The following is a 9,505-nucleotide window of genomic DNA, read 5'->3' on the forward strand; positions in this document are numbered from 1 at the left end:
TTCCACTACATTTTTTGATAGCTTTTGCCAACATTTCACTGCAGTTGAACCTTCAGCTTTTGGCCAAATCCCATCCGCTCTTTGCACATAGTAGAGCAAGTGAAAATACATGCATGGTATGAACATATGTGCATGCATGCATCTATCAGTGTGTGTGTGTGTGTGAGAGAGAGAGAGAGAGAGAGAGAGATCCATAAAACAAATCAGGCAAAGACAGGAGAGTATTACTAAACAGATTTCACAATCAATAGAGGTACAACAATTAGGATATGAGAATATAAACAAGTTTTTTACATGCCTGGGTGTCTAGAAATGTGCAAGCTACCTCCAAAGCAACCCCCAGTGCCCTGAATTCAAAGGGAAAATCATCTGCAGATGAACCACTATAAAGTTTAGCATCACTAATTGATTTTTGTTGGCTAGACTGTGCGCTGCCAGACATGGCATCATCCCTCAGTTCTTGTCTACTTGACACTAGTGGAAATCTTGAGCTTCCTTGTTCTCTAGAATGCCACATATTGTTAACCATGTCATTTTTAACATTCAGACGCCTCTGTAGTTCTGCCACATACTATAGAACATAGCTATCCAATGAATTGAACATCAGTACTTCATCAACTGTGATTATACACCTTATCTATTTTATATTCACAACAATTGCTCTCTCTCGTCCCAGAATAGTGGAAGGATATACAAATAATGGATCCAAAAGATGGAGATCCCTAGCCAGTAAGTCACAACGCTTCATTATTGTTAATTTATCTACCTCGAAAACTTGAGAACTCCCATTTTTATCTATTCTTATCCATGACCGAATCCCCGACCCTCTCTTTTTAACTCCTAAAAGGTCTAGTCCTTGAAACAGAGGCCTGCTAGGCATGGTTGATCAACAAGGAGCTTCACACGCCACAGAAACAGAAGGTCGAGGAGGAAGAAGGGGTGCTTTCAAATCTACCATATAATACTGCTTTTCAGGTTCTGAGAATTTGTTTTCACGGGATCAAAGTCTCCAAACCTGTGTCTATAGTTATTGATAAGTGATATGTGCCTTTGAACAATATATTTCCTTCTCAGGTTTTATATTTATTTTGAAAGAAAGGCTTCGCAAGCCCCAATTCCAAAAGCATCTAAATATCGTTGCCTTACATTTCTATAGGTGAACCTTTCATTAAGTGCTCCAACTCTACTAGCTCATAACTACAAGACTCCTTGAACAAAGATAAAGAAAATTGACCAATGCCATTTTACCAGATCAAAAGATCACAACCATTTCCAAAATGTGTCCTCATTTCATGAAAGTGTATGTAGATTGACTATGGGAAACAAATAAAAATCTTCGGATCTTGAACTCTAAACAAGTAAATGTCTAAAGTGAACCTCGCGTTGGTTCCCAAACATTGTGAGATTGAAGTGTAATGCTTGAAAGGCGACGTCCCTTGATATTCAAAACAGAATTCAGAGTCATCTCAAAGAAAAATTTCACAAAAGTTTATCCTAAATTCCAAGTTTCAACTTTCAACCCCCTCATGCAGCAATCCCAGCTTGCTCGAAAGTTTATCTTCATAATAAATAAAAGAACCTATGAAGATTCATTTGTGGAAGAATCGATGAGTAGGAAGAGAAACTAGGGCTCCAAGATTTGAGTAGCGAAGGGGATGGATGTATGAAATCCGATAAACTATTTTTGTGGTTCGTTCCCAATGGAGAAGTGGAAACAGACACCCAAATTACTTGAATTCATTAATGGTGTTGGAATCGAGTAACTCAGCATATATGTGTATGTTTTTGTTGGAAATGATTAAAGCAAGAAGGCTTCCATTTCATTGGATGTCATATGAAATCTATCCAACAACACAACACATATATAGAGATAGTTTAGAGATTGACAAATGGACATTGTTGCAATCATTTTACAAGATAAACCCTTTAGGTAACTAGAGCGAATAAAACAATCCCCTGGTGCTACCGCCCTTTCATAATCTTCTTCCTCCACATAAACATGGAGAATAAGACAACCCCCTGACAAGACCGAGAATAAACGTGGAGTATAAGTCTCATCCTAGGTAACGGTTTATCTAGGTCCTGACTGAACGGCCCTCTCCTAGATCTCATCACGCTTCCGTGAAGGGGCTCTTGGATCCAAAACATCACTCAAACCCTGAGAACCAACCAAACAATTCGTCTAGCCATTTTGATGAACAAAACAAAGGATTTTCCACAAAAAATTAACACAGTACAAGGGTTCAAAAATACCTTGCCAGTGGTAACCACCTACTGTAACCACCTTGCCTCAAACAAGAGCACATTAGACAAAGGACACATCCTCACTATAGACTTCACACACCTGCACTGTAGAATTTACACACACACAACTTACACTCCCACAGCTCAACAATGGAGGTTGTCTAATTGATACAGGCAATCACCGAATTCAACCCTACCCTCGGTTTCTTGGAATGGTAGAGGTTTATATAGATGTTGTAGAGAGTAGACAATATTGCGACATCTCAATCCCACAGAAAATCTCATACGTTACAAGACCTTCCCCCATTGTTTGGAGGTATCCCTTCTCCTCTCTTATGCTTTCTCTACCTTGTTGAGTCCCAATATCTCCCAATCTGTCTGACTTGCCCACATCGACATCTAGTTCATCTTTCTTGGATCCTCTCACGTCGAGTGCAAGAACTTATTGTAACCCATCATCTGCAATGGCAAGCGCTAACCGCTAACCCAATCTCTTGTCTACCATTGCAACCAAATACAACTTGCAAACCAGGAAATCGGGTCCATTGCAGATAGATCCAACCTCCAAATTAGAAATCGGGGCAATTGCAATCAAATCCAACTTCAAAATGAGGCAAATAGGTTTTTTGGACTGTTTATCCACCTTATTTTTTAAGGCTAAAATATAATAATTATTTATTTTTTAAATCAATTTTGGGCTAACTATAGAAAATGGGTGTAATATAAAAAATTCGCCCTTCCAAAATATAAAACCCCTTAAATTTCGCCTTTGGGCTAAGATTCACCCCTAAAATTTTCTATGGTGTCCAACAATCTTCCATCTCTCACTATGTCATCTTTATTCGACCCGTGACCACCACGAGACCTACTACCATATGCCCCATTAGTTCTGTCCTCCTACTCATGGTTGATTTGACGTGGTCCCTGTCGCTGCAAACCTGACAAACTCTGAAGTATCATTACATTTACCTCTACTTGTTTCTCCTGTGCCTATATGATTATATCATTGTCTGCCTTACAACTCCTTATTTTTTCCTTTAATCTTCTTAGTGTGTCTGCTATATTAGAAGAGTGCCCAACACCATGCTGCTCATCTAATCCATAGGGAGAGTCTCAGGAACTGTAGTCTACCATCTTGCTAGTCATATTTGATATTCTTCCTGCAAGGTATATCATGTCAGCTAAACCAAATCACAATAAACCAATGTACCTTAGCATAGCTTAGGGAAGATATATCATCTGCAAGATCAACAAGTCAGCATAATTCATGCATAACATAGTCACAACAACATATAGAAATATAACTCATAATCATATAACCTTATTGCCATCATTCTAGTTATAGTCTAGTAACTGATGCATGACCATGTCAACCACGCATACCATGACCTCATGCATGACGACATCAACCATACCCATGTATGTAGACAATGCACAACCATAAACGTAGACAATACACTAGCACATATGCAAACAACACACAAGCATAACCATGGACAACACACACGCATAAACACATACGATCAACCGTAAACTAGCAATACTTGTAAAAATAGGTAGCAACATGTAACCAAGCATACAAGAATGATACATGTAAGCGACATATAACAACATGTAACCAGTCATACACTTAGGACGATGCACTCCACAACAACACCATCAACTTCCAAATGGAAACATCACTACAACCATGATCAACACCATGCAAATGCAACAAGCACATGGCCTCACAACACAAGAAACACATATGCAACTGACATAATGCATGAAAAGCACATCCAAGCCATACAGTCTGAGGGGTGAACCATGCTCTGATACCACTCTGTAACACCCTACTCCAATATCTACCCAAGTAACCAACCAACTGGGGTAAACATGTGACGAGAGGCTACTATGATTGGATTCAACCTTCTATGTGACGTTAAGGAAATGGAATCGATGGAAACACATCATACAAACTGTGATGCAGGAAAGTGTTCCCTCTGTGGACAGAGGCAACCCCTCTAGCCCTAGAGTGGGTCTAGCCATAGCAAAGACAAATCAACAATTGTTTTCCTTAAACAGTCATGGTTGTAGGCCTACCTCAAACTGGTGGTTGATGAAGTTCCACTGCACTGCTCCAGCTTCCGTTTCCTTCTCCTCAATGAGCAATCAACCTGAAACAACACAAGAAAACAACAGAGCACATAACCAAGAACAACAATGATCTATTTACTCATAAAGTCAAGAAGTCATGAGCTATCAAGTAAATTACATACAAGACATAGGAAAACATCATTGATTGTATTAATAATGAATCAAGAGCAAGCTTACAACCAAGTCTTGATGTCGCAAGCCTTCTCAGAGGGTCCAGCCAGTATGTTTCTCAAGCATTCACTCTTCAAAGATGAATCTCCCAACATACAATGTCTCTCTCTCACTCATAAGCTTTAACACAAAGTTAAGGGCACTCCACAACCTTCCACAAGCTATCAACAATCCCACACTTGTCACACCCACACCAGCTATCTATCAAACTCAAAAGCACTAGCAGCACTGCCCAACCAAAAGAACTAGTAGATCATAGCAAAGGTGAGTGCTTTAATAGGAGAAGGAGTCTCCATGAAATGTGGGAGGAGGAGCTCATCCTCAAGGAAGGTAGCACAAATGATGGAACTACCATACTAGAGGGGGAAGGGCGACCCAAACTATCCCAACAACCAGGTCTGGAGACATCCAGAAGGCTGACTGTTGAAACGAATTCGCCCAATCTGGATCGTCGCGGGCCGTAAACTAATTCTTCGTGACGACATCGCTAGGAGGCAATGCACGCAGACCCATCGTCGCTATATACAACTCGTAACCTCGCGCCAGGTCTAGAAATCCGACCGTCGTGGGAAACAGATGTACACCTGCGACGGAGTCGCGATGAGACCGTTATGGACATGGGAACATCACGTATATTAAGGTTTTACTCGCGACGAGGCAGAAACTTAGGGAATGAGGGTCAATTGGCAGTAGTAGAGGCATTTGCTTAATCTTCTTACATCAGTGGGAAGATATGGACATGTTTATTTGACACATGACACAGCAGAAGGACTGAAATGAGGACAGTGACAAATTACTGTGTAATAGATGCCCCCTAAAGCATGAAGCCCGAGAGAGTGGGAGGGGTGAAATGCTTTACGAAACTGTCTGAACTGGAACCACCTTGAAGATCCTGCAGGTGCAAGTACAACTGATATCTATGATAGTGAAATACATATAGTCTAGGCATGGGCGCAGCCATCCAAAAGACATATGAAACTTGGTCTGTGGTATGGACGTAGCCACCCAGTTGATAAGACCATAATAATGACAAAGGTATGGTCGTAGCCATCCATGAAGACTCAGGCATGGTCGCAGCCATCCATCAAAGAGTCATATATGTAATCATGAACCAATCCACGCAGCCTAAACATATGTAATCTTAGTTCGGGTCTTGAAACCCAACCGATCAGAGTACAAATTCTATCATGTGAACAGATGTGCTGAAGTCGAACATGATAGAAAGTCGCTTGATTACCAGTCAATGATGTAAACCGTTAACAAGCGCGAGAGAAACCACCAATAATGCCAATGGCTCTCAAGGTACTGTCCAGTACAATCCACCAAGTGTGAAATATGAGCTGAAGTCGAACACCCTTGGAATCACCCAATCGAAGACCAATGATGAAAGTCTGTCATTAGGCGCGAAGAACTTGCCATTGAGGCATGCAAGCGACAAGGTACCGAAGGGGGTCTTTAGATCAATCTCCTGGATAATGCGCTGGCGTCGATAGGAGACGATCCGTCGCAGGAGGGCCATAATGTTTTCCCCATCAACGACACGAGATAAGGAACAAGTGGTAGATGGTGAAACAAAATATCGGAGGAGGAGGTAAGGGTGTGAACTACAGAAGGATTATACTCTTGGAATGTGGCAGCATTTTGATACCAAGGGATCGGAGGCTCGATGGAGGCAACACGAATCAGATGGAATGAAGCAAAATGACAACCCTAAACCCCAGAAGGCCAAATGACGATGTGTGGATGTCCCAACCCGACAAGAAGCAAAAAGTGTCGATTTTCAAGAGTGATTAGCTGCCGCAGGTAACCAATGATGACTTCCAAATTTTCCCCCACCATTGCTGGAAAGTACCCCAATTATTTTTGAAAAACAAGCTTGAAGGGGATAGCATATGCTTGTAATATAAGTTCGACCTTCGGTCGAATCCAACCTAGTAATAGTTTAACGAGCCCTAGGGAGGAGAAGCTCGAGCCTCGTCATGGTGACGAGTCCAATGTCGTCAGGGTTTAATGAGTCCGACATAGGTAAAACTCAGAGTCTTTTTCATGTTTAGAGAGTTTGAAAAAGACACAGAAAAGAAAACTCCAGGGGGGTCCTTTTTCGTAAATTTATGTCCCTCGAGCCCGAAAAAAGTATAAAATAATACTCGAGAGAACCGCTTGACCATTACGATCAAGGAGTAATTTTCGTAATTAGTGACCTCGATCTGAAAAAGTAGAAAAACGATTGAAGACACGTCATTTCGTAACCAATATCGAACTTGAAATGACAAAAGTCCGGCAATCTTTTCATGTTTATACGGTCGGAAAAGAGCTCAAAGTGGACTACCTCTTATTTTGTTTAACAAGTCAAAAGGAATAACTCAGCAATCTTTTCATCTTTTAAGTCGGAAAAGAGCTTAAAGAGGACTTCGCGGAAAATACGGACCAAGTGTATACGGATCATGATACAGGCCAGCCATCTCTATTTCTGCACAAAACATTACACCATAAGATCCATTCGACATAAACAGATTATACATGTGGAAATTAGGTCAAAACCCAAAAAAAACCTAATTAAAAACCCAATATAAACGAAAAAACCCACACCCTAAAGTGTAATTTCTATTTTTTTTCTTCAAAAAACACTATAAAAAGGGGGGGCTGGTAATTCTATTTTTTACATTTACATTGTGCATTTTTACCTTTGGTATTTTGGAGTACAAACCTGAGCGGACTTCCAAAGTCGATTCCGGCATCAACAGTCCACAGTTTTGCCTGAAACTTTCTCCAAGTAAGTAAATTCTTCCTTGCGCTGCATTTTAGTAGTTTTTTCATGCAATTTGGTGTTAGATAGGTGGTTTTAGGCAGATTTTCAAATCTGAGTCCGCCTCTCGGTTGTCGCGGAAGATCCACTCGGGTTAGCGACGATCGAGCGTGGTAACACGTACCACCATCGGGATCGTCGCGAGAGATAGATGTACTCTCGCAACGATCGTGGGAAAAATGAACTATTGAGTTCGAGCCGTCGCCACTATTTGGAAAACAACCACGACGGCACCGTAAAGTTGATTTTTTTTATAATTTATGGATTTAAACTTATGAAAAGAGTTCTAATTCATTTTTCCTTTGATGCAGGGCAACATGGCATTTGTATGGCAAGAAAGAACTCACGATATCAACAAAGAACAAGTGTTTAATGATCCCGGGTGCCGAAGAGCTTTACTCGCTTGTGGATTATTAAAATTCTTCCTCACTCCACATCTTCGAGCACAACCTGATTTGCTAGAGTTGTTAATTCGCTCTTGGAACCCGACGGATGGAAAGTTCGTCATCCGGGGCAAAGACATTGAGTTCGATGCTACAGATATATATTTCCTGACTGGATTGTCTCGTCGCGGTGAGAGGCTAATCTTAGAGGGCCAACGAGTTGCCGGTGAGTCACTAGACATGTTGATAGCACAGGTGTGCCCAGGGGCACGCAAATCAAACTCTAGCGGGAAATTACAAATCCCAACAGTAGAAGACTTGATTCTCCGCTCGGTTTTATTCATGGTGACGAGAGCAGTGGGCTCTCAAGCCCAACACGAGGCAACAAAGACTCACCTTCGGTTAGCTCTTGATTGCCTTAACCCGACCATGTACAACTAGGCTGAAGCAGTGACCAGTAACATGAAGAGGCAGCTCACAAAGTGCCGTCGCGGAGAGGCGAAGCAGTTTGGTTACGGGTCTATTTTGATCTCGCTCATGCTGGAGCGAGTGTCATCACTTCAGTTACAGGACATGGACTTAGACAGACCTAGACTGCGGGAGACCCGGATCACTCATTGGGCACATGTCATGCCACGAGGGGGTGGTGGTCGACCAGTATCATGGGGGACGCTATTCCGAGAGTGGCTAGATCGCCAGATGATCTTCGTCGAGGATTGGCCATACGCGGGCATGGACTTTCGTGGGGACCCTGACATGATGCTTCCTGCTAGTGAGCAGTGGGATGATGGAGGTAAAACACTTGATCACACTATTTTTATATTTTGTTTTTTATGATGTTTTTGGGATTTTATCATGCATATGTCTTAATGATGTATCTTATGTTACTTGCAGATGTGGGACCAGAGAGGCCTGTGGGACTAGCTCCAGAGGCACGGAGGGATCCACAAGGCATCAGAGAGCTGGCCTTGGTTCCCCCAACTGGCAGTTCAGTGGAGATGGTAGCCCGTAATCTTGAAGGCTTGACAAACGGGATCCCGGATTACAGGGGGATCGAAGAGGTCCCCATAGAGTATCAGATACACACGGTTGGAGTGATACCTAGGGTGCATAGGCTCTTGAGACGAGTCACACGAGTAGTGGTTTGCTACAGAGAGCATAACCCACCGCAGTAGATGCCTAGGTTTTACTTTCTGCTAATTTTTTGAGAGACGTGTGTCTCGGATGTACACAGACTCTATTTTTGACATATACACTTATTTTTGAGCGCATCGATGCACCACACAACATATATATATATATATATACATGCTATCTTATGGTTCATTATTGTGTTCAAATACTTCTATACAATGTTTGATTACATGTTGCATAAATGTCTATCTAATACATGATTGGCTAATACATCAGTTAATGTGTTTAATCTTCTTGAAATGTGTTGATATGTAATAAAATCAAATTTCTTTTCCAATAATTTAACACGTAAATCCAACCTTAAAATCCGATGATCTCTGACGGAATAACGCCCATTAAGTTGGTGGACAACAAGTTGAGAATCCAAATTCACAACCAATGCACGAATATCGAGGTTAACTGCCTCGGTCAGTAATTCAATAACAGCGTTGTATTCAGCGACATTGTTTGTGGTGCAACCCAGACAAATGCCCTAAAGATCTACTAACTCACCGTGAGGATCGTAGATCACCCATGCCGCAGAGGAAAGATTCTAGGTACTACAGCAAGCACCATCAGCGAAACCAACGTA

The 9,505-nt window shown here is 41.7% G+C and overlaps 1 pseudogene; it reads right to left on the reverse strand.

Moving 5' to 3' along the window:
* Positions 1 to 262: 262 nt before the first annotated feature.
* LOC149160932 (magnesium transporter MRS2-1 pseudogene) lies at positions 263 to 958 on the reverse strand (annotated as a pseudogene).
* Positions 959 to 9,505: the final 8,547 nt, after the last annotated feature.

The sequence above is a fragment of the Pinus tabuliformis genome, chromosome 5_2 (genome assembly GCF_031772625.1).
Source record: "Pinus tabuliformis cultivar Carrire ecotype Pingquan chromosome 5_2, CPIR1, whole genome shotgun sequence".
Taxonomy (NCBI): domain Eukaryota; kingdom Viridiplantae; phylum Streptophyta; class Pinopsida; order Pinales; family Pinaceae; genus Pinus; species Pinus tabuliformis.